We start from the raw sequence: 25,277 nt of genomic DNA on the forward strand, positions 1-25,277 counted from the left end.
GAAAAAAACTCCTCTACAGGGTAAGGGTTTAATATAAGAAGCTATTCTTACTAGGAGCTTCCAAACTCTGAAAATGAATCACTGGCCCTCTTCATTTATGTCTGGAAGTCCCAGCAATCAGGCATGGGCACTGGCTGGAAATGGGTAGGTTAGAACCCAGACTTTACTGCTGACCTTTAACCTGGAATGACTCCTACCTCTGAAGAAGGTAACATAAAGAAATGGGAGCACAAAGAATCCTCCACTCCACCACCCACCTCTCCAGAGCACCTCCTAGTTTGGCAACAGCTGCACATCACTGACTCTGAATCACACATTTATACTGTGTCTTTCCAGATCCAGACTCTGTTCCCCAGCGTCAAACTGTGTCGGCAGGGAGGGATGCAGACAGCAGAGAGAGAGCACAGTGAATCACTTTCTCTGCTAGTGATGGTATCTGATGCATGTTAAACGTCTCCCTGCAATTCCTCAAGTGTCTATTAATCAGTGAACCAAGAACACAGAGGGCGCCAAAGAAAAATCTGCCATTGCAGGGAAAAAAGCAAACTGTATCGGGCTTACTGATGCACAGTAAGCCTTACTAATGCACAAAGACTTCTCTAAATCCAAGGGGAGGTAGTGATAGTAACAGCCTAGTCATTGAGACATTTGGTCTTGCTGGCCACAAAACAAGCCCTCAACTTAAAGGGGCAAAATCTACTTTTCCTTAGCCTCATGTGGACACTGGCTGAGCCAAGAAGAGAATCTGCCCAAATTGATTAAGAGAGAAACTTATTAAAATTTGCTCTTGACAAGCTTCAGTCTCTCCTCCCCTATAAAACAGCCCTCAAATACCATCAGTTCTCTCCAGCTCAGAAGAGTAAACAAGATGCACAATTGTTCCCAAGGTTCTGGTGCCCATTTGCCTTTCAGGCTAATATCTTCACTGGGAAAGCTCCTGCTCTGCCTGGTTATGACTCAAAGTTGTCTCTCTCAGTTCCATCCACTCTCTAGAGCCCCAGATCCCTATATCCAACTACCTACTAGACACTTCTTCCAAGATGTCCTCTAGGCACCATTAAATCAACATATTCCAAAGTAGAACTGTTCCCACTCTTTCAAAACTATTTCTTTTCTTTTATTCCCCATCTTGGTGAAAGTCACCAAGGAGCAATTGGAAAAATGGCTATGATATTTTTGTTATCACAACAACTTGTGGGGCATTTGATGGGGAAGGAGCCCAGAATGCTAAACATCATCCTGCACAATGAAAAGCTGTCCCTCCCCAAATGCCAAGAGTCATGGCACCTAGAAAGCTGGAAGGCATCCTACCTTTTCCCCTCACTCCCCATCAGTCATCAAGACTAGTCAACTCTACTTCCTATATCCCCAACCTGGCCCATCCTCTCCATCCCCACAGCCACTCAGTGGTATGACTGCAACTGTCCCGAAGCCCATCATCCTATCTCTGCACCCACCTACCCACCTATTCCCAATTCTCTTTCTACGATCCTTCAAAGAGTTGCCCATTTCCAGCCTTAAAATCATCTAGTAGTTCCTATTACCTTCTGGAAAAAGGCTAAACTTCTTAAACAATGCCCCTTACCTGCTTCCTGCCTCATGGCTCACCACTCCCACATGGATACCCAGGCTCCAGGGATGCCTCAGTATCTTTGCACACATTGTTGCCTTTTCTTGAGGACCGTGTCCTTTTCTCTCTGGCTTTTGTCCTTTAAGACAGGTACAAGGGTCACCTCTCCCTAGATGCCTTCTCTGATATGAGGCTAAGAGCTTGCTTGTGTATACACAGAGAGGACATTTACTGCCTCGTTGCGATTGTTGTGCTTGCCCTGCTTCTCTGTTGACTCTGATTCTCCATCATAATGAACAGCCAATCGATTAGAATGTACAGCTTACACATAAAGCACTGACAGTTGCCAAAGCCTCAGCTCATGCAATGCAGTGACCAGGAGAGGTAGTACTGACCCTATTACCACTTCACAGAAGAGGTTAAGTCTCTCACCCAAGTTAAAAAAGTTAGCTAAGGGTAGAGCCATGAAGTGAATGAGGTTCTCTAACGTCAAATTCTTTGCTCTTTGTCACAATACCACTCTGCATGAAAGGCTACAGAACAGGTGGGGGCGAGAGACGTCATCATCCTGTCTCCTTCAGACCAAGCTTCAAGAAACCCATCACATTACCTAGCTGCACAGCCCCATTCCTCCCCATTTTCCTTCTTACACCTCAATCATATTGTGCAGAAACCCCAAAGACAGCAAAAGAGCCTAGTTTTACTGTCAGAAACAGCCGCACTCTGCCAGCCTATAGCATGATGGCTCCAGTGTGCTGGCTGGGAGCAGGGGACTAGTGGCAAGTGGCAGCTTTTAGAGATGCCATGCATTAAGTACACGAGACTTTAAATGGGCTGCCTGCAGAGAAGGTGTATTAGGCAAGACTTCTGAATGCCTGTGAGGAGGAGGGGGCTTGCAAACTGTCCCGCTGTGCCATGTGAAAGGCTGGAAGTTCCTAATTACCTTCTGAGAGTTTTCATGAGAACCTCACATATGCCATTTTGCTTCAGGAACACAAAGCAATTAGAAATAGGGTTTCAGACTTTACGACTCTAACTGTAGCCGCAGTGGAGAGCATTTGCTTGCACACACATTTGGCTCAAATGTGAATGCAAAAGGCGATTAAGGAAATGTGCAGTTTGGTGCTGCAAGCCTCTCGGGGCAAGGAAAATGACAATCACTCATTTCAGGGCTCTGGGTGGCAATCACTACCCATTTACACAATGTCATTCAGATATCACCATGACAACCACCAAAAGGCTTCCTTCCTCTATGGCAAAGACAATGGAAATTTTAATTAAGACCATTCCTTTTCTTTCCTGACTGATGGAAGAAAAACATCCACAAAACGTTACCCAGAAATACATGATGGGGAACACTTTCAGAATTCAAAAATATTTTTGCTGCTTTTCATAGAGTCACATGATCCATCCATCCTAGCATCCCTAAAGCCCATTCTCCCACCCTCTCAATAACTCGAATTTTTATAGATCTCATAAATTCAGATCTGTCTGGATCTTTTATCAAACATTATGAAACTAGGTAAACATTCCAATTTAGTTTTCTATGATTGAGAACAGGGTTTTAGTCATTTTTATTTCAGTCATAAAATTCAAAAGATCTGGTATATTTTCAAAGAGTACTTTCAATAAACTCTGAGACAGCCCAAGATTAGATCTGAGTATTCAGTGGCCTTTGGACAGGAGCAGACCTGGACTTAAATACCTGCTTTGTACTCTTGTGTGACTTTGAGTTAGTTACTTAACCTCTCTGAGATTTAGTTTCCTTATCTGGAGAACAGAAATAATAGTCCCTACTTTGGAGCATTTCGAGGAGAAGCAAGGGTGAATGGAACACGTCAACACTCTGCCCAGTCCATAGTGAGCTATTATTAATAGCAGCAAGTACTCTTCCATATTTTTCCCTGAAAGAATTAAGGAGGTCTTGTCCACGCTTCCTAGGAAGTGTTTCTCACATGTGTTGGCTCCTCTACCTTCTCACAGCCCTAAATCCTGGCTTTTATCATCTCTCACCTGGACTGGTCCAACAGTCTCCTAACTGGCCTCATTGCTTCTAGACTTTGTTCAACCAGTTCACTGTCCTTAGATCACCTAACTGCTCCTCTAAAATCCACACCTATGCTGATCACTCTGCTCTGCATGAACCTCTAATAGGACTTTCATGGGGAAAAATATAGCCTTACTGAAAAACATTTTTAAAGCCCTAAATGAAAGGAGAGCTATAAAACACCAATGCTGTAAACATGCTGATTTTTCCCTCAATTAACATATATTCAATGTGAACCCAATCAAGATCTCATAGGTTTTTGTGAATCTTCGCAAACCTGATCTTAAAATCTAAATGGAAAAGCAGAAGGGCAAGTACAGCCAAGAGCTCTGGGATGGTGTTTTCCAGAGTAAACAATATTTTGATTCAATGGGTTTTACTTTGGGGAAATGTATTTAATATAGAGCAAACTTTTGCATAAATGAGAAAATATTTTAATAAAAATACTAACAGGTGACTTCTAATTACAAGTGGAGAAAACTAGGTAATTTTTCTCTGCCAACTCAGTGTAGAAATGCAGCCTGGGGAAGGGAAAGCAAACAAGAAAAGCAGACAGGGAAAGAGGTAATGATCTTTACTAAAGGCCTACTATGTCCCAGGCACCGGAATATGTACTTCCCATATGATTTTCATTTAATATTCATCATAAGCATGTGCAGTAGATAGCATTATTTCCATTACAGAGCAGAAAAACCTTAAGAAAGATAAGTCATTTGCCCAAAGGCAAAAAGCCCTTATAAGTGGTAAGAGCATGAACTGAACTTTACTCTTTGAGTTTTCTTTCTACCATAATTGTGAGCTGTTCCTGGCCTGCTCTTACTGGTCCCAGGTGTCAGCAGGGAGCCCAGGTGCTAGGAGTGGGCAAGGAAGTGTCTGTGAGCTCACCTGGATAAGGTGTGGGAGGCAGGTACTTAGGGGGGCTGCTCTTCACCTCACTCCCCTCTGTAGCTGGGAAGGTGCCTAGACCTCACTTGCAGACAAACACAAATGCACACAATTAATGGGAAGGCCTTTAAGCCCTATAGTGTATCACTGTCCAGCCAGAGAAATCCAGGTCACACTCCAAGTTTCCAACCTAATGTGTAATGGGAAAATAACTCAACACATTTAAGGCTCTCACAGGTTGTAAATCCTCAGCTTTACTCTGATTGCATGATAGGAAATTCTGCTCTCAAACATACAGTTGGAACTCAATAAATTTCACTTCGCTGATCCATAAATCTTGTTTATAAAAAACATATGCATAGTTCACTCTGCCCTTAGCTCAGGTGGAAAGGAGGAGGCTAGAGTGAATTTTCATTCTGTTAATGCCTTGTAACTTTCATGAGGTGTTTTACTAGGTTACAAGTAGACTATGAAATACTGGCATAAGCAATTATACTTGGACAATAAAATGGAACAAATGATCTAAGAGCATAGACACCCCATTATATTTCTTCCCTTTGCTCCTATTCAACTTGACATAACCACTTATCACTGCCCTCCAGAACTTTTCCCTATAAATAAAATTGTACACAAAATTGTATAAAACATTGTGATTGTTAACAACTGGGTGGTCCTTGAAGAGACTCAAAGGGCAAGAAAGAAATGAGAGGATGAGGCAGGTGCTATGGCTCACGCCTGTAATCCCAGCACTTTGAGAGGCTGAGGCAGGCAGATCACAAAGTCAGGAATTTGAGACCAGCTGGGTCAATATGGTGAAACCCTGTCTCTACTAAAAATAAAAAAATTAGCTGGGCATGGTGGTGTACGCCTGTAGTCCCAGCTGCTCAGGAGGCTGAGGCAGGAGAATTGCTTGAACCTAGGAGGTGGAGAGTGCAGCGAGCCAAGACCATGCCACTACACTCCAGCCTGGGTGACAGAGTGAGACTCCGTCTCAAAAAAAAATAAAAAGAAAGGATGAAAGGCAGGAAGCTTTGAGGAATGTCTTGATGTCAACATCAGCTCGGTTCATAGACAAATACTCGTGAGATCTCTCACTTTTTTCCCCAAAAAAACCTTTTTTCTAATACAGAAATTCTCTAACTAGATCAAGCGGCACAACTAGATACGTGGAAGTCATAATTTTTTTCTTTTTTTTTGAGACTTCACTCTTTGCCCAGGCTGGAGTGTAATGGTGTGATCTCAGCTTACTGCAACCTCCACCTCTCAGGTTCAAACGATTCTCCTGCCTCAGGCTCCCAAGTAGCGAGGATTACAGGTGCCCGCCACCATGCCCAGCTAATTTTTTTATTTTTAGTAGAGACAGGGTTTCATCCCATGTTCGCCAGGCTGGTCTCAAACTCCTGACCTCAGGTGATCCCACCCACCTCAGCCTCCCAAAGTGCTGGGATTACAGGCATGAGCCACTGTGCCCAGCCGTGATGTTCTTTTTGTATGACCCAATGGATACATATTTTATGAAATAGTTTATTTTTGGTTCCCTACTTATAAAAAATAATATATACTCCTTAGATAAAAAATGGAAAAACCTAGGAAAGTAAACAGCTGAGGAAACAATAAATCACCTCTAGGTCCACCAACCAGACAATAGGCTGAGGGCTCAATATTTAATTTTGTGCTAGATTAAATCTATTTTTTCCAGTTGACTCTAGTGAAGACAAACTAATATAAGCCAAAAGTTTGAGAAAACTGCATGAGGGTTTATCCTTTCTCCTCTAAATTCCACCATCAGCAACTGATTTGTTAGGGTAAGCATTATCCTTCCCAGTATGTCTTTTCTCTTCTTTGGGGGGTGGGGAAGAACAGCTTTATTGAGATGTAATTCACATGTCAAAACAATTCACTTAAAGTGTACAATGTAGTTGGGCATGGTGGCTCATGCCTGTAATCCCAGCATTTTGGGAGGCCAAGGCAGGGGGATTGCTTGAGCTCATAAGTTCAAGACCAGCCTGGACAACAAAGCAAAACCTCATTTCTACAGAAAAATACAAAAATTAGCCAGGTGTGGTGGTGCGCACCTGTAATCCCAGCTACTCAGGAGGCTGAGGCAGAGGAATCACTTGAATCTAGGAGACATAGGTTGCAGTAAGCCAAGATTGTGCCACTGCACTCTAGCCTGGGGAAAGAGCAAGACTCCGTCTCAAAAAAACAAAAAAGAATATGAAAATTAGCTGAGTATGATGGTGCATGCCTACAGACTCAGCTACTCAGAAGGCTGAGGTGAGAGGATGGCTTGATCCAGGAGGTGGAGGCTGCAGTAAGCTGAGATGGCACCAGTGCACCCCAGCCAGACCTTGTCTCAAAAAGTAATAAGAATAATAAAATGTACAATGCAATGGCTTTTAGTATATTCAAAGTTGTGCAACCATCATTTCAATCAAATTTAAAACATTTCATTGCCCTCTATAGAAGTTCCAGGCTCTCTAGCCGTCACCCCAACTCCAGCCCTAGGTAGCCATAAATCCCACTTTCTATCTCTAATGATTTCCCTATTCTGGACATTTCATATAAATAGGATTATACACTAGGTCATCTTTTGTGACGGGCTTCTTTCATTTAACATAATACTTTCAAGGTTCATTCTGGTATCCTTGTTGTAGCATATACCAGTACTTCATTCCTTTCTATTGCCAGATACTATTCCATTATATAGACACACCACATTTTATTTATCCTCTCGTCAGTGGACAGACTTTGAGTTTTCGCTTTGAAGATATTATGAATAATGTGGCTATGATTTGTGTACAAGTTTTTGTGTGGGTGGACATGTTTTCACTTCTGTTGGGTATATACTTAGGAATGGAATTCATGACTCATACAGTAACTACGTTTAACCTTTTGAGAACCTGCAAACTGCCTCCCAAGGTGGCTCCACCATTTTACATTCCTACCAGCAGGGCATCGGTGTGCCCATTTCTCCACACCCTCACCAGCACGTAAGTATCTGTCCTTTTTAATATAAACATCTAGTGTGTGTAAAGTAGTATTTCATTACAGTTGTGATTTGCATTTCCCTGACAGCTAATGATGTTGAGCATCTTTTCATTTGCTTATTGGTCATTTGTATATCTTCTTTCGCCCAGCTTTTCTTTTAAACTGCAAGTACCTCTGGACAGAGACACTCCCTGAATTCAAATGTTACTTATTAGCTGAATTATCCTAGGCAAGTCATTTAGCTTTTATTAGCTTCAGGTTCCTTCCCTGCAATATGGGGATAATAATATTAACTACCCAACAGGAGATGTGAGGATTGAAATAATGCAGGTAAAGGACTTAGCAGACAGCTGGACACACAATAAACAGTCAGCAAGTGACAGTTATTATTAACAACGTACTTATTCACACTTTACAACCCATAAATGCTTTGAAACAGTTCTTCCCATAAGGAGAGAGCCTAAGATCTGGGACAGAGAAGTTGGGAGCAAAGGGTAAGGGGAGCTCAAAAGAGTTGAATAAAAGGGAAAATGAAAGCAATTACTCATGGGTCATTTTCACAGTCTTGTTTTAGTTTTCATTGCCAAAGGTCAGCCTAGAGCCCACTCCTGCACCCTTCCAATCATGCTGTAAACACCTAGTTCACTATATCAAAACCACTTCTGTTTAGAAAAACTAGAAGAGCTTCTCACTACTGCTACTGAACCATGACTGAACAGGAAGGAAGAAAGGAAGGGAGGGAAAGGAGGGAGGGAGGGAAGGAAGAAAGGGAGGAAGGAAGGTCTTAGTCACAGCTCTATTATTACAGCCATGCACACTGCCCACCATATAACATTAGGTGATCAGTAACTGAAGTAAACCAAATGGAATCAATGAGTAAATTAATGAAAGGGATGAATAAATGGGCAAACAGAGCATGTTTGAAATGTTTGCTCAATTAGGTGAATGAGGACCCCCTCATTCAGAGGGTCCCAGGGAAAGCTGAGATCAGCGCCCAGGACTGGCAGTCAGGGTTCTCACTGGCCATCTATAACCCATCGCCATTGCACACCTACATTAGAATATCTTTCATTTCTTTGTTGCCAACATTCTGGGATTATAGCTTCTAGAGAATGCTGTTTTCCAGTATTTCTTAAAGTCATGAGTGAGAAGGTGAAAAGGCCTCCACTGTGCTTCTTGGCATATAAATAGCTCACAGCAGAAAGAAAGGGGAGTCAATGGTTCCAAATTCAAAATAGAGACAGTCTGTTCTGACAAAGTCCAAATTACAGAGTGCTCCAGGCAGAAATAGAGACGTCTTTCAGAGAAATTCTATTTTCCCATTCAATTCCAAAAGAGAGAATCAAACTAAGAAAACTCTTCCACAAATTGATTTCGTTTCAGCAGCCACTTGGGGCAGCACACAGTCAGACAGCAAACAGGCCTTTTGCCTTGTCCTTCTGAGTATGTTCTCTTCCTTCAGAGACTGAAAAAAAATCGCTGCCACTTCAGTCTTCAACATGGTACAGAGAGAGAGCCCACTCTACATTCCTGCTGTACAATTTTGCAAAACACTATCTTCCCGCAGATCTTTCACAGCCCAAATTGTAGAACCCTTTCAAAAACCTTCAAGCTATCAGAATATGATAGGTTTCGATTTTGCAATTCATTTTGGGCTCCCTCTTGACAGGCCTTCATTGGCTTAACACATTTGTTACTCTTTCATGTTATCATTTATTGAAATCATTTACAGAACATTCCTTCACTCATGTCCCCTCATTCACTACGCACAAGCAATGTCTGAGTGCCTGCTCTGTACCCATCCATTGGGAATATAGCTCCTCTAAGCTCCAGACAGATTTTTTTCAGGGTCGGTACTTTCAAAGACTATTTCTGAAGTTGTCCATCACAGCATTATTTTTACAGTCAAAAACTGAAAATTACCTAATTGTCTAACCATCAAGTAATGATTAAGCAAAATAAGGTGTTTATACTTAATAAAATATTGTACAGCCATTAAAAATAAAGTTTTTAAAGGATCTAAGCTTAATAGATCTTTGTGTTAAATAAAATGCAGGCAGAATATACATTCTTCTCAGCACCACATCACACCTACTCTAAAATTGACCACATAATTGGAAGTAAAGCACTGCTCAGCAAATGCAAAACAACTGAAATCACAACAAACAGCCTCTCAGACCATAGTGCAATCAAGTTAGAACTCAGAATTCAGAAACCAACCCAGAACCGCACAGCTTCATGGAAACTGAACAACTGGCTCTTGAATGTTGACCGGTTAAACAACGAAATGAAGGCAGAAATAAAGAAGTTCTTCAAAACCAATGAGAATGAAGACACAACATGCCAGAATCTCTGGGACACATTTAAAGCAGTCTCTAGAGGAAAGTATACAGCAATAAGTGCCAATATGAGGAGAATGGATAGATTCAAAATTGACACCCTATCGTCAAAATTGAAAGAGCTAGAGGAGCAAGATCAAAAAAACTCAAAACCCAGCAGAAGACAAGAAATAACTAAGATCAGAGCTGAACTGAAGGAGGTTGAGACACGAAAAACCCTCCAAAAAATCAATAAATCCAAGAGCTGGTTTTTTTAAAAGATCAACAAAATAGACAGACCACTAGCCAGATTGATTAAAAAGAAAAGAGAGAACAACCAAATAGATGCAATAAAAAAATGATAAAGGGGAAATCACCACAGATTCCACAGAAATTCAAACCATCATCAGAGAATATTACAAACTCTATGCACATAAACTAGTAAACCTGGAAGAAATGGATAAATCCCTGGACCCCTGTGTCCTCCCAAGCCTAAACCAGGAGGAAGCTGAAACTATGAATAGACCAATAACAAGGGCAGAAGTCGAGGCAGCAATTAAGAGCCTACCACACAAAAAAAGCCCAGGTCCAGGCGGGTTCACAGCCGAATTCTATGAGACACACAAAGAGAAGCTGGTACCATTCCTTCTAAAACTATTCCAGATAATACAAAAAGAAGGAATCCTTCCCAAATCATTCTATGAGACCAATATCATCCTGATACCAAAACCCGGCAGAGACCCAACAAGAAAAGAAAACTTCAGGCCAATATCCATGATGAACATAGATGCAAAAATCTTCAATAAAATATTGGCAAGCCGATTGCAACAGCAAATCAAAAAACTTATTCATCATGATCACGTAGGATTCATCCCGGGGATGCAAGGCTGGTTCAACATATGCAAGTCTATAAACGTAATTCACCACATAAACAGAACCAAAAACAAAAACCACATAATTATCTCAACTGATGCAGAGAAGACATTTGACAAAATTCAACAGCCCTTTATGCTAAAAACCCTCAATAAACTCGGTATCAATGGAACGTATCTCAAAGCAAGAAAAGCTATTTATGACAATCCAACAGCCAATATCATACTGAATGGGCAAAAACTGGAAGCATTCCCTTTGAAATCCGGCACTAGACAAGGATGCCCTCTTTCACCACTCCTATTCAATATACTACTGGAAGTTCTAGCCAGAGCAATCAGGCAAGAAAAAAAAATAAAGAATATTCAAATAGGAAAGGTGGAAGCCAAATTGTCTCTATTTGCAGACGACATGATAGTATACCTAGAAGACCCCATCGCCTCAGCCCAAAATCTCCTGAAACTGATAAGCAACTTCAGCAAAGTCTCAGGATACAAAATCAATGTTCAAAAATCACAAGCCTTCCTCTACACCAATAACAGACTTAAAGAGAGCCAAATCAAGAACGAACTGCCATTCACAATTGCTACAAAAACAATAAAATACCTTGGAATACAACTCACAAGGAACGTAAGGGACCTCTTCAAGGAAAACTACAAACCACTGCTCAACGAAATCAGAGAGGACACAAACAGATGGAGAAACATTCCATGTTCATGGTTCGGAAGAATTAACATCGTAAAAATGGCTATACTGCCCAAAGTAATTTACAGAATCAATGCTATACCCATCAAGCTACCATTGACTTTCTTCACAGAACTGGAAAAAACCACCATGAACTTCATATGGAACCAAAAGAGAGCCCGCATAGCCAAGTCAATTCTAAGCAAAAAGAACACAGCGGGGGGCATCACACTACCAGATTTCAAACTATACTACAAGGCTACAGTAGTCAAAACAGCATGGTACTGGTACCAAAACAGAGATATAGACCAATGGAACAGAACAGAGGCATCAGAGGCAACACAACATATCTACAACCATACAATCTTTGATAAACCCGACAAAAACAAGCAATGCGGAAAGGATTCCCTGTTCAACAAATGGTGCTGGAAAAACTGGCTAGCCATGTGCAGAAAGCAGAAACTGGACCCCTTCCTGAAACCTTACACCAAAATTAACTCCAGATGGATTAAAGACTTAAACATAAGACCTGGCACCATAAAAACCCTAGAAGGAAATCTGGGCAAAACCATCCAGGACATAGGAGTAGGCAAGGACTTCATGAACAAAACTCCAAAAGCATTGGCAACAAAAGCCAAAATAGACAAATGGGACCTAATGAAACTCCACAGCTTCTGCACAGCAAAAGAAACAGTCTCTAGAGTGAATCGGCAACCAACAGAATGGGAAAAAAATTTTGCAGTTTGCCCATCTGACAAAGGGCTGATATCCAGAATTTACAAAGAACTCAAACAGATTTACAGGAAAAAAACAAACAAGCCCATTCAAAAGTGGGCAAAGGATATGAACAGACACTTTACGAAAGAAGACATACATGAGGCCAACAATCATATGAAAAAATGCTCATCGTCACTGGTCATCAGAGAGATGCAAATCAAAACCACATTGAGATACCATCTCACGCCAGTTAGAATGGCGATCATTAAAAAATCTGGAGACAACAGATGCTGGAGAGGATGTGGAGAAAAAGGAACACTTCTACACTGTTGGTGGGAGTGTAAATTAGTTCAACCATTGTGGAAGACAGTGTGGCAATTCCTCAAGGCCTTAGAAATAGAAATTCCATTTGACCCAGCAATCCCATTACTGGGTATATATCCAAAGGACTAGAAATCGTTCTACTATAAGGACACATGCACACGAATGTTCATTGCAGCACTGTTTACAATAGCAAAGATCTGGAATCAACCCAAATGCCCATTGATGATAGACTGGATTAGGAAAATGTGGCACATATACACCATGGAATATTATGCAGCAATCAGAAATGATGAGTTCATGTCGTTTGTAGGGACATGGATGAATCTGGAGAACATCATTCTCAGCAAACTGACACAAGAACAGAAAATGAAACACCGCATATTCTCACTCATAGGCGGGTGATGAAAAATGAGAACACATGGACACAGAGAGGGGAGTACTAAACACTGGGGTCTATTGGGGGGAAAAGGGGAGGGCCAGTGGGAGGGGGAGGTGGGGAGGGATAGCCTGGGGAGAAATGCCAAATGCGGGTGAAGGGGAGAAAGCAAACAAAACACACTGCCATGTGTGTACCTATGCAACTGTATTGCATGCTCTGCACATGTACCCCAAAACCTAAAATGCAATAAAAAAAATAAATAAATAAATAAAATGCAGGCAGGAAGCACATTGCAGATAAAATATAATCTCAATTATCTTTACAAAATGCAAGGAATGAATATTGGATAAAAATAGACCAAAATGATACTTCTAAGATTATGGATATCTCCATATTTCTCTGAATATTTAATTTGTAGAAAATTTAGAAAATAAAAGCATACATAATAAAAATTAACTTAATATGCCACCACTGTTACTAATTTGGTATTTTGCTATCCATTATTACAAGAATAAAAATTCATAAATATATTTTGCTTATATTGCTTGCAAAATTTTAAAACTTCAAAATGGGGAATAGGAAATGTTTAGCTATATAAAGATAACATAATGTTGACTGAAAAAGTCAAAATCATATATATGATTAAAAGCGTGCTATGTAAAAAGACTTCTCACTACTTTGCACGCTGTCAAATCTGTGCCATATTATGTACCCCTATTTAAAATAAATAAAAGAGGGGGCTGGGCACAGTGACTCGTTTGTAATCTCAGCCGTTTGGAAGGCTGAGGTGGAAGATTACTTGAGCTCAGAAGTTTGAGACCACCCTGGGCAATGTGGCAAAACCCCATTAGTACCAAAAATACAAAAATTAGCCGGGTGTGGTGCTGCACTCCCATGGTCCCAGCTACTTGGGAGGCTGAGGTGGGAGGATAGCTGGAGCCTGGGAAATTGAGGCTGTAGTGAGCCATGATCATGCCACTGCACTGCAACCTGGGTGTCAGAGCAAGATCCCATCTCAAATTTTAAAAATATATTAATTAATTAAAATAAATGTTATTTCCCCACTCCCCCATAAAATCCAGAAGATACCTTATGGTGAAGTGATTAAGGCTGCTTTCCCCCTTTGTCTCTATTATCCCATTTTTGACCTTCAGAGTAAAAAGTAATTTAAAAAAAAAACTATATACTTTCCTCAAGGTCATGATAACCCAAAGTATCTATTGGGCAATTTCTCTTTAAGCAAGCTGAGCCCACTGCCCCTCCCCAAGCTGACTTCTTTGCTGCAGAGCCCCAGGGAAGAGCAAGATGAGGCCCTCTGGGGTGGAGCTGCAGAACCTCAGCCATACACAATGCCACGGTACTTCTAAAAGGTGAAGAGCTGGGTAAGAAGGCCTCAGAAATGACTGGCAAGGGAGATCAGTTTGTTTTTCAGCTGTCTCTGTATTTCATTCCCTTAAACATTCTTCCCCAAAGCCCCCCTCCACTGTCCCCTGGAATGAGCGTGATGGATTAGGTGCTGAATAATCATTAGTTTCATGATCCCACCTGAACTCAAAGCTACAAACACTTTCAATATGAAGTGTTTCATTAATTTAAGACAGGAATTACCTCCACTTTACAGCTGAGGAAGATGAGGCTCCAGAAGTTTGAGTCCAATAAGCCAAAACCCAGGCCTTAGTCTCTAAAGGCTGTGCTTTCCTCGATAGTAGCACTCTAGGGCTCTGGAGTGAGGGACAGCTCTTCTCATTCAGGCTCTTGGCACTGCTGATGGCAGATGACAGCCTAACCAGCTGTCACCCAGTCAAAACAGCCATAGAAGTTCCAACTGGCTATCTGATAAACAGCAGGACTATCGTGGGCTGAACTGTATCCCCTTCAAATTAATATTCAAAGTCTTAACCCTAGAACTTCCAAATGTAACGGCTTAGGAATTAGATCCTTAAAGAGGTGATTACATTAAAATGAGGTCTTTACAGTGGATCCTCATCCAATATGACTGGTGTTCTCATAAGGGGGGGAAATTTGGACACGGAGATGACTATGTGAGCGTACAGAGAGAAGGTGGCAGCCTTCAAGCCAAAGAGAGAAGTCTCAGAAGAAACCAAACCTGCCAACCCCTTGATCTCAGACTTTGAGCCCCCAGACAGAGAAAATACATTTCTTTTTTTCAAGATAGAGTCTTGCTCTGTAGCCCAGGCTGATGTGCAAAGGTGTGATCTCGGCTTACTGCAACCTCCACTTCTGGAATTCAAGCAATTCTCCTGCCTTAGCCTCCCAAGTAGCTGGGATTACAGGCATGTGTCACCATACCCAGATAATTGTTGTATTTTTGATAGAGATGGTGCTTCACCATATTGGCCAGACTGGTCTCGAACTCCTGACCTCAGGTGATCCACTCACCTCAGCCTCCCAAAGTGAAGAGATTACAGGCATGAGCCACCGTGCCAGGCCAAGAAAATAAATTTCTATCATTAACACTTCCCAGCCTGTGGTACTTCGTAATGCCAGCACCAGTACACCAACACAGGGACATTAAATGCTTCAAATTTGGCTGGAGGGAAGAAGCAGGCAGGTAGGGTTTATGATAATCACCTCTACAAAAATCAGTACAACAGAGCTGGAACAAGCCAATTTAGGCTTCATAAATTGGAGGGATTTGAATCTCAGTTCTCCCTCCTACTCTGTGACCTTCACCTGTTTCCTCATTTACAAAACTGAGAAAGTTATAGTACCACCTTTGTAGAGTTTTGGGGTGGATTAAATGAGACATGCATCGTGCTGAACACTTCACATGCATTGGCATACATACTCAACATCACCAAGTATCAATAACACTAATCATATTAATAGTGATATAGGAGCACATCCTAGTGGGAGAAAATGTGTGACCAAGGAATGGTGTTTGAGGTTACTGAGGAACAAAACAAGCTTCAGTTTCTCAGTCTTTCTCTTTCAATATGTTCACACAGAAACTGGAGCCTCTTAATGTTCACTGCCTTTCTCCTCAAGATATTCCAAGAATCAGTGACAACCACGTCTTGTACTGTGTATATTCTGGTAAAATTCTACCCCAAAATTACTGAACAGAAAGAGACAGTCTCACAAGACCTGCATGGCAACATCTGAAGGAAAACAGAAGGCAGCATTAGTGCTCTGGATACAAAGTAGGGCCTGCTCCCCACCACACTCTCCAAGGCAGCAGGCTAGACTGGTGCAAATACTGTGCTGAGAGCCTCAGCTCCGGAGAGCCCGGACCCCTGTGACACTCTCACTCTGCTCCTGTGACACCTCAGTCATGCTCTGTCTCTGGGCTCAGTTTCCTCCTCTGCAAATTGAAGCACTGCACTAGCCAAGCTTTGCTGGGCCAAACAGCCCAAAGACCTTTATGCTTAAGTTCATCTGCACGAATCTTTTGGCAGACTGATGCTTGCTTCACCGCCCAAATTTAGGCCTCATGTATGAATTAACCATGCTCCTCTCTGGGTCCTGGTAATGAGGGAAAAGAAAGTGTCATGGTTTCGTTTCACTTTTCATAACACATTCGACAGCCCTTCAGAAATCTCACCATAAAAAGAATCCGGCTCTTGCCAGAGGTGATAACCTAGTGGCCAATCTTGCAGAGACAATGACCCTAAAGAGATATGGCAATGGCCACCAAGAAGAGGAGATCAAATTTAAAGTGGGAGAGCAGAAGATTAACTTTATGGGAAGATGACAAGGATAATATACTTGGCCAAAGACAAGTCTGGAATTGCTGTGCTGAGTTCTGCACTTTTAAATTTGAGAAAATTTCAAGTGCTGGTAATTAGACCTGAATCTTATCAGTACCAATTAATCCATGAGTAATGTTTTATAAACACTTCCACATCTAAGGTGTCACTTAACTCTCATTCACAACAAACATTTTCCTCTATCATAATCAGATGAGGAAAGGAGCAGGAGCTCAGAAAGTTCAGTGACTTGCCTACGATTACACACCTAGAAAGCCCAGGGTGGCAGGCAAACCACAGATTGGAGTCCTAAGTCAGTGTTGTTTCCAAGCTTATTTATGCCTTCCTTCTGTAAGCCAAAACAAAAATGAGGAGAGAGCTGATATTCAGTGTGACTTCATTTATGTTTGTAATCCAGCATATTACCCAAGTTGGGAAGAAGACAGCTCTGCAAATTTTACAAACGAAGTCCCCAAACAAAAATAAATGTCATGGGATACCATTAGGGAACATCCCTGGAACATGGCTTCCCCCATTAAATCATCAGGTTGCAACTGGGACAATTTTGCACCCCAGGGGACATCTGGCAATGCCTGGAGAGATTTTTGGTTGTCACAACTGGGAAGCACTACTGGCATCCAGCGGGTAAAAGCCAGCGATGCTGCTAAGCATCCTATAAAACACAGGACAGCCCCCAACAACAAAGAATAATCTGGTCCAAAATCAACAAGGGCACTCTCCATCTAAGCAAACTAGAGGAGCAGAAAGATGAACTACAGTTTGCAAAGATCAAAGCCCTATACGAATATGAGGCAGAGGTAACATTCTGGACTTGGCTTTGAGTTCTCCAGGCTTGGCTCCAGCTACTACTGTGTGATCCTGGGCAAGTCACTTAACCACTCTGTCACATTTCCTGACTGTAAAGCAAGGGCGATGTGACATTTTTTTAACTGAAACATTAAAAACCTGAGTTCCTGGCTAAAATGTAAATTCCTAGGTTTTAGTTCCAGAGATTCTGCATTTTTAACAAGTACCCAAGAGGAATCTGTTATAGGTGATTAGCAAATTGCAGTTTGAAATAGCATGAGGAAATCAAAATGTGTGTATCTTTTTCTAAGCAGGATTTGCCAGTTTGGGGAATGACATCATCAGCACCCCAGATGTGGGGCCTTCTTACCTGTGGGAAAACTACAGGGGTTCTCTCAAGGGAGCTTCAACTTCTCTAAGGCTGAGAGGGACAGGGAGGCAGCCCAACCACAAGACAAAAGCTAAGAGGCAGCTGCAACCACAAAAACAGCCCTTCAACTTGGGAGGCTACTCTTGGAACAAAGCTCCAACCACAAACAGCTCAGAGGGTGTTTATGGGAGAAGGGGCAAGACTCAGGACATCAAGTCATGTGCATTAGCCAAAAAGAAGTGCAATCTCTCTCAGTCACGAAAAGGAACCCAGAGCCAAACCCAAGCACATGCAGCCAAGGCATGCATTCACTCATGGCAGTAGTCTGGTACCTTACTGACTCCTCTGGAAAGAGGTCTCTACAACATTCAAGAGGAAACTGGCAGAAGTAAGGTCTCAGGGATAACAGAGAGCCATGAAGTGTTAGAACATTCACTGCAGGCACCCACTACTTTGACCTGTCTGCTAGCCCCATACTGAAAAGCCATCCTCCACCATTCACTCACAACTCTGTCCATACCCTCTCCCACCTACTCCAAAAGTTTGAGAGAAAAGAGAATCCAGTCCCTGTGCTGATGAATCAAATAGAGACACATTCATATCCTGCTTCTTCCTTTTTATGTCTATCCTAAGCCAAAGCATCCTCAACCTGTCCACGTCATCTGCTTAATTACCAGGCAGAGCGACATGGCCGGAGCACACCCTGGTAGCAGAAATGGGTGCGAGATGCATCTCTGGAGGCTTCCCACCAAGCCAATCCTCCACAGGAAAGCCCTGATGCGCTGCTGTCATTTGGGACTTTATCCTTTCTGCTTCCAAAAAGGATGCAGAGTAACCTATTGCTGCAGGTGTCACAGGTTTCTACTATGTATCTTCCGATAAAAAAAAAAAAAAACAAAAAACCTGCTGATGGGGTCTGGCAGACAAGCCTTACTCCTTATTCTGTGAAATGTTTCTAAAATGATGCCAGAGCTCCAGTCCAGACCAAATAAATCAGAGTCTCTGGCGCTGGGTCCCAGACATATTTTTTAAAAGCTCCCCAAGGGATTCTAACCTGTAGCCAGGGGTGGCACTCACTGGGCTGAGGCCTTGCAGCAGGAACTTTGGCCTCCACCTTCAACTTGCTAGGCTAAAAGTACAGTGACATTCAGCACCAAAGAGAATGTGGTATAACAATAAAGGAAGACAGAAAAAGCTTCCCTTCTTCAAAACGAGGAATAACACTCTGACCTGGTTATTTTAAATGAGAGCTGAAGAGCAGAAAACTAGCTTCTTTATTGAGTGCACAAAACCACTGGGTTTTGCCTTTAATGCTGACTTGATTTCAATCAAGACCTACACTGTACCAAGCACTGAAGAAGGGAATAGCAAAGTATAAAGCAAGGCACCTCATCTTATGCAAGAAGAACTTCCAAGGAAGACAAGCTGGGAGCATCAAGCCATTAACATTAAGGCAGGACCTCCAGGTGCTGTGACAGAAGAGAGGGCAGGTTGCTGGAAAGGTCAACCAGCCCAGGCTAGGTCCCCAGGAGGCTTCAGGCTCCACCTCCTCTGGGCTTCCAGCCATGCTCAGATACTTCCACAGGTGCTGCAAGGACTCAATTCTCAGTCTCTTTCCTGTGTGACTTGCTTCACCCTGCTGGCCAATTGCCAGCCAGCTCTAAAATGCCAAAGTGAGGGGACACAAGGGGCCTCTTGCTGCCCATGAAGTTGCAGCTATATTCATTTCTCTTCGAATTAACATCCTACTGCTCCGTAATAAAGCTGTCTAGCTCTCGACAAAGGACCCACACTAAGAAAGGTGGCCAAGGCTCTTCTGATGGAGGGCACAGCTGCTTTATACCAAGGGTGGGAACCCCAGAGTGGGACCTTTCCCTCCCTCACTGACATCCGGATTTCCCATTACCAGAATGTTCTCAAATGCCCCTTCTTGCCTGGCCATCTTCCTTTGCTGTACATTTACCGCTTGGCCAAAGCAACTAGGGCTGAAACACAATTAATCCCTGCTCCAGCCACATTTTTTCCCCAGAGAATGAATCTGATAGACCTGCAGCATCCAGAGGAGAGCACCACTCTGAATGCTAATTGCCCCCACAAGTTCTGCAGAGGGCGGGGGGGGGAGACTGGGATGCACAGTATGGGCACTCTAGGATTCAGAAACCCTACCTGGCGTTATCAGCAGCAACTCGATGCAAGGACCGCCCTCCCAGTCGCGAAAGCAGTAGCCAGAGACCCTCAAGTTTCCTCCAGGGTAACATAAGGCTGGCAGCTGGAGTCACAGTGGTCAGGCGAGAGAGGTGAACAAGGCTACCTGCAGACAGTGTACAGCTTTGCTCTGCTCCACTCCACTGAGGGGAAGTGACAGTGGTGGAGGATTTAAAATGCAGCAGATGAGATTTAGGTTAGATTCACAGACGAACTTCCTGACAGAGAGGGAAGCACTGGAAAGACTGACCCAGTACTTAAATTTCACTGGTGAACCACAAGAGGCTGATTGTACTGTCCACCAGGAAGCAAGAGAGCAGCGAGGAGGCAGCCTTCTGTGCACAATGGTCAGAAGCAGGGACCTCATCCAGGCTGGCCTGCAGACACCTCACCACACCATAACTTTTTTGCTTTTTAATATAAGGTAAATAGAAGAGTCCACCAACAAATACTTTTAAATGTGCTTATTCTTTGACCAGGAATCCCAGATCCAGGAATTTTTAAAAATAATTCTTGAAAAAGTCAATTATTTTTATGTATTTTAAAGTAGAAGCAATCTAAATGCCTAACTATGGAACAGGGAATGAATAAGAATATTATGGCATGTGTACACCAGACTATTATGTAGCAAATAAAAATGTTCTTAAGGAATATGTAATGATCTGGGAAATGCACATGGTATCATAAGTGAATAAAGCATATTAAAATGTGTATTTTACCAAAAAAAGGTTTATGTGCACTTGAAAAAAGAAGAAAGGGAAATATACCAAAACATTAGCAGTAATCATCCCTGGATTTAGAAGTAGATGTTTTATTTTTTCTTTCTTGATACTTTCCAAATATTCTAAAAAGCACATTATTTGAATAATCAGAAAACATCGACATTTAAAAGGGGAAAAAAAGATCAGTCTCATCTCTGATGTATCTCAGTGCCATAAATCTACTTCATCAGCACAGCCATTATTCCCAGAAAGCAAAACAGTGACACTCAATCACATACTTGGCAAGACAAACATCCTCACTTCCAAAATGGCCCTGCGTACCCACTGCAGCCACCAGAAAATCACTGACTGGCATCTCCCACCAGGAAGCACATGGTCTTACTTCTTAAGAATTTATGGGGCTCTCATTCTATGACCAGATCTTTCTTCAAGTCCAATTACAATGTGCCTAAGTGAGTCTGAAAGGCAAGGGAGAAATGTGGAATCCTGCAAAGAATTGGGACTTATTGGATTAACCCTGGGAAATGTTAAAGTAATCTAGAGTTCACCACTATTTACTGAATGTCCACTGCATGCCATTCTTTCACATGCTTTGCAAAGTGGGAATCATTAGCCCTGTTTTACACATGACAAAATGCAGGTTATAGAAATCAAGCCAACTTGCCTCAAATCACACAGACGGTAAGTGGCAGGACTGGGACTAAATGCTTGTCACCTGACCACAAGACAAGAAACATTTTTCTTCTCAGCTGCCTCCAGCATTTGTGTCTTTAGAGAAAACATGATGCAGGCCACACCTCTCTCTCCTAGGCTTATACCTCCACTCCTGGTGCCCTGAGACAGGCCACTTCATCGTTTCTTACCCACTTTCTATCTCCACCACGACCCACAGATGCAAATATAATAGCTGCATGTGGACTCCTCAACGATCCACTGTGGCTGAATTCCCCAACCCACCTCAATGACTCTTAAGGATGACCTAGCACTGTGGGTCATCCCTAAGGGTCATCACTATCAAGGCCCTCTCCAGAGGTGTCTGAGACATGTTGCCTTCAGAGTCTCCTTGAACTCACATCTCTGAGGCAGGCAGGCCTCTTATCTCCTTTTACAGATGGGGAAACAGATTGGAAAGTAGGTTGGCCTGCTCTAAGTCTAATAAGAAGCAGACCTAGGACTAGAACTCAGGTCCTCTGATATCTGGCCGAGTGGCCTTTCTACCACAGAAAACCGTGCTCAGAACTTGGGCTCTGAGGCCTAAAGTCCTAGATTCTAATCTCAGCCCCACTACTTACAAGCTGTGTGGTGCTGGGCCTGATCTTAAACCTAAGTCTCATTCCCCTCAATCACAAGATGAGGAAAACAGTCCCTACCTCAGGCAGTTGTTTCGAGGATTAGACGGGACGATGTGCAAAAAAGTCATTGCAGGCTGGGCTCAGTGGCTCACATCTGTCATCCCAGCACTTTGGGAGACTGAGGCAGGGTATTACCTGAGGTCGGGAGTTCGAGACCAGCCTGACCAACATGGAGAAACCCCGTCTCTACTAAAAATACAAAATTAGCCAGACATGGTGGCACATGCCTGTAATACCAGCTACTTGGGAGGCTAAGGCAAGAGAATCACTTGAACCTGGGAGGCAAAGGTTGCCGTGAGCTGAGATTGCCCCATTGCACTCCAGCCTAGGCCAAAAAAAAAGCCATTGCAGTGCCTGAAACAGTTGACTCTATTGTCACACAACCCTGAGGAGAAAGCACTTTTCAACATATCTCCCCACTTATGCAAGGCCCAAAAGGCTTTAGTCTAAAAACAGAGCCATGGTGACTGCACCAATTTAGATGGAACCAGCTTTCTCCCTTGCAAGGACTGCCAGTAACCTCCACCTAGCTTTCAGATCTTACTGAGATGACTTTGATGCTCTTTTTTCTGCCATAAAGGCCCTTCCCTGCCTACCTTCCTCCAATTCTTCCTCAGTGCCACCTCTGAGGCCAGGCTGGATTAGGTCCCACAGAATCCTGGATTTATAGCCCTCTTGGAACACTACCACTATTATCAAAAGTGGCTGTTGAGATCAGGCACAGTGGCTCATGCTTGTAATCCCAACACTTTGGGAGGCCAAGAAGGGCAGATCAGTTGAGGTCAGGATCAACCTGGCCAACATGGTGAAACCCTGTCTCTATGAAAAACACAGAAATTAGCTGGGCATGGTGGCGGGTGCCCGAAATCCCAGCTACTCAGGAGGCTGAGTCAGGAGAATCGCTTGAATCCAGGAGGTGGAGGTGGCAGTGAGCCAAGTTTGCACCACTGCCCTCCAGCCTGGGCGACAGAGAAGACCCTGTCTCAAAAAAAAAATAATAAAAATAAAAAATTGGCTGCTGACTATTGGCCTGTTTTCCCAACTAGACTAAGAGCTGCTTGAAGGCAGATATGCTATATTTCATTTATCTTTAGTGCCTACCTATATAAGCTTCCTATTGCTGCTATAACAAATTATCATAAATTTAGGAACTTATAACAACACAAATTTATCATCTTAAGGTTTCCAAGGTCAGATGTCCAAACTCAGTTTTATTGGACTGAAATCAAAGTGTCAGCAGAGCTGTACTCCTCAGGAGGCCCTAGGACAGAAGCCATTCCTTGCCTCTTCTAGTTTCTGGAGGCTGCCCACATTCCTTGGCTCAAGGCCACAACACTCCAGCATCTATTACCCTCCTCATATTTCCTTCCCTTCACTCTGATCTTATAAGGACCCTCTGATTACATGGGGCTCAACCAGATAATCCAGGATGATCTTCCCATCCCAAAGTCCTTCCCTTCATCATATCTGAAAGTCCCTTTTCCCATATAAGGTAACATATTCACAGGTCCATATTCATGGACATCTTTTGAGGGGGCCCATCATTTGGCCCACTCCACTATCACAGCACCTACCACATGGCAGATACACAGTGACTGTCTTTTGCAAGAGACTATGCTCCATGTGGTCCTAAAGCACTAAGAAGTTCAACCTTCTTGGCTGCTTTGGAAGGGACCTGAAGCTTGGATCCCATGTTATAGCCAAAATCTCCCACAAGGGACCCTGAAAGTCATTCTTCTCTGTAACCTACAGCTCCAGGTTTCTTCAGCTAACTTGGAAGCAGCCCACACCGCACCTCCACACCACTCTAGGTAAATGTCTACTAGCTGATTCTCCAAACTCTGAAAGTATGGATAGATGACTCAATCTCAAGAGTCATTCACAATCTACATCTTCCTGGGGCTCAAAATTCACATGGCGTTGTCATCACAACATGGACAGAAGCAGGATAAGGGTTCTATCACTGAATAGCATGATTCGGGCCGGGTGCGGTGGTTCAAACCTGTAATCCCAGCACTTTGGGAGGCCGAGGTGGGTGGATCACGAGGTCAAGAGATCAAGACCATCCTGGTCAACATGGTGAAACCCCGTATCTACTAAAAATACAAAAAATTAGCTGGGCATGGTGGCGTGTGCCTGTAGTCCCAGCTACTCAGGAAGCTAAGGCAGGAGAATGGCCTGAACCCAGGAGGCGGAGGTTGCGGTGAGCCGAGATCGCACCATTGCACTCCAGCCTAGGTAACAAGAGCGAAACTCCGTCTCAAAAAAAAAAAAAAAGAATAGCATGAGTCAGATTTGATAAATACTGCACATTCTTTAAAATTCTATCAAAATTAAGCCTTAAATTAGCAGGCTACAGTAGCAACCTAGCAACCCAACCACATTCATTGCCACTTGAGCCTGGGACCTGAACAAGAACACGTCAACTCCCAACAGGAGTTAGACCTAGGAGGAGAGGGGTCCCAGGCTCACTCACCTTGTGGAATGCAGCAGGTGGCTATAAGGGGTAACTGAAGGAGCCCAAGCTGGGATCTGAACCCTCATTCTCCAACCTATCCTCTGTAACTTTGAGCTTTTTACTCAACTTCTCTGAGCTTTCTCAATATATACACGTCAGTACAAAGAGCCCACTGATACTGACCAGCAGGTAAAATGCCCAGCAAGTAGAATGTTTTCACTAAGGGCTGGCTCCTTTCTACTTGCCCCTGAAATAATAAAGTTGGCCAGGCAGGTAAATCCATTAGGAGGGAGTGTAAACTGGTGTAAATGCACTGTTTCCCTAACTTTAACCATGCATCGCTCATACTGCCTCTATACTTTCTGCCACATCTTGTCCAATCTGTACTTCCACTTTTTTCCTTTAAATAGACAAGGACTCCAGCAATATCCAAAGCAGTAACAGCTGCCAAATGATGACTTTGATGTTCTAGTAATGTTTTTTTTCAAACACACATGAAAAACATTATACACTCATATATTTTTTAAAAAATAAGAAATATTCACCCCTAACCTGGGTGCAGTGGCTTACACCTGTAATCCCAGATCGTTGGGAGGCCAAGGTAGGCAGATCACCTGAGGTCAGGAGTTTGAGACCAGCCTGGCCAACATGGTGAAACCCCATCTCTACTAAAAAATACAAAAAATATTAGCCAGCTATGGTGGCGCATGCCTGTAATCCCAGCTACTCAGGAGATAGGCAGGAGGATTGCTTGAGACCAGTTCAAGATTAGCCTGGGCAACATAGCAAGATCTCATCTCTAAAAAAAAGAAAAAACATAGCCAAGCATGGTGGCTCACACCTGTAGTCCCATCTACTTGAAATGCTG

General features: G+C 42.9%; 1 protein-coding gene across 24 annotated transcripts in view; it reads right to left on the bottom strand.

Annotated features, from left to right (window-relative positions):
* PLEKHA7 (pleckstrin homology domain containing A7) overlaps nt 1-25,277 on the bottom strand; it is a 260,456-nt gene that overhangs the window by 125,280 nt on the left and 109,899 nt on the right. The gene's annotated exons all lie outside the window — the stretch shown is intronic.

This window comes from Callithrix jacchus, chromosome 10 (genome assembly GCF_049354715.1).
Source record: "Callithrix jacchus isolate 240 chromosome 10, calJac240_pri, whole genome shotgun sequence".
Lineage (NCBI taxonomy): Eukaryota > Metazoa > Chordata > Mammalia > Primates > Cebidae > Callithrix > Callithrix jacchus.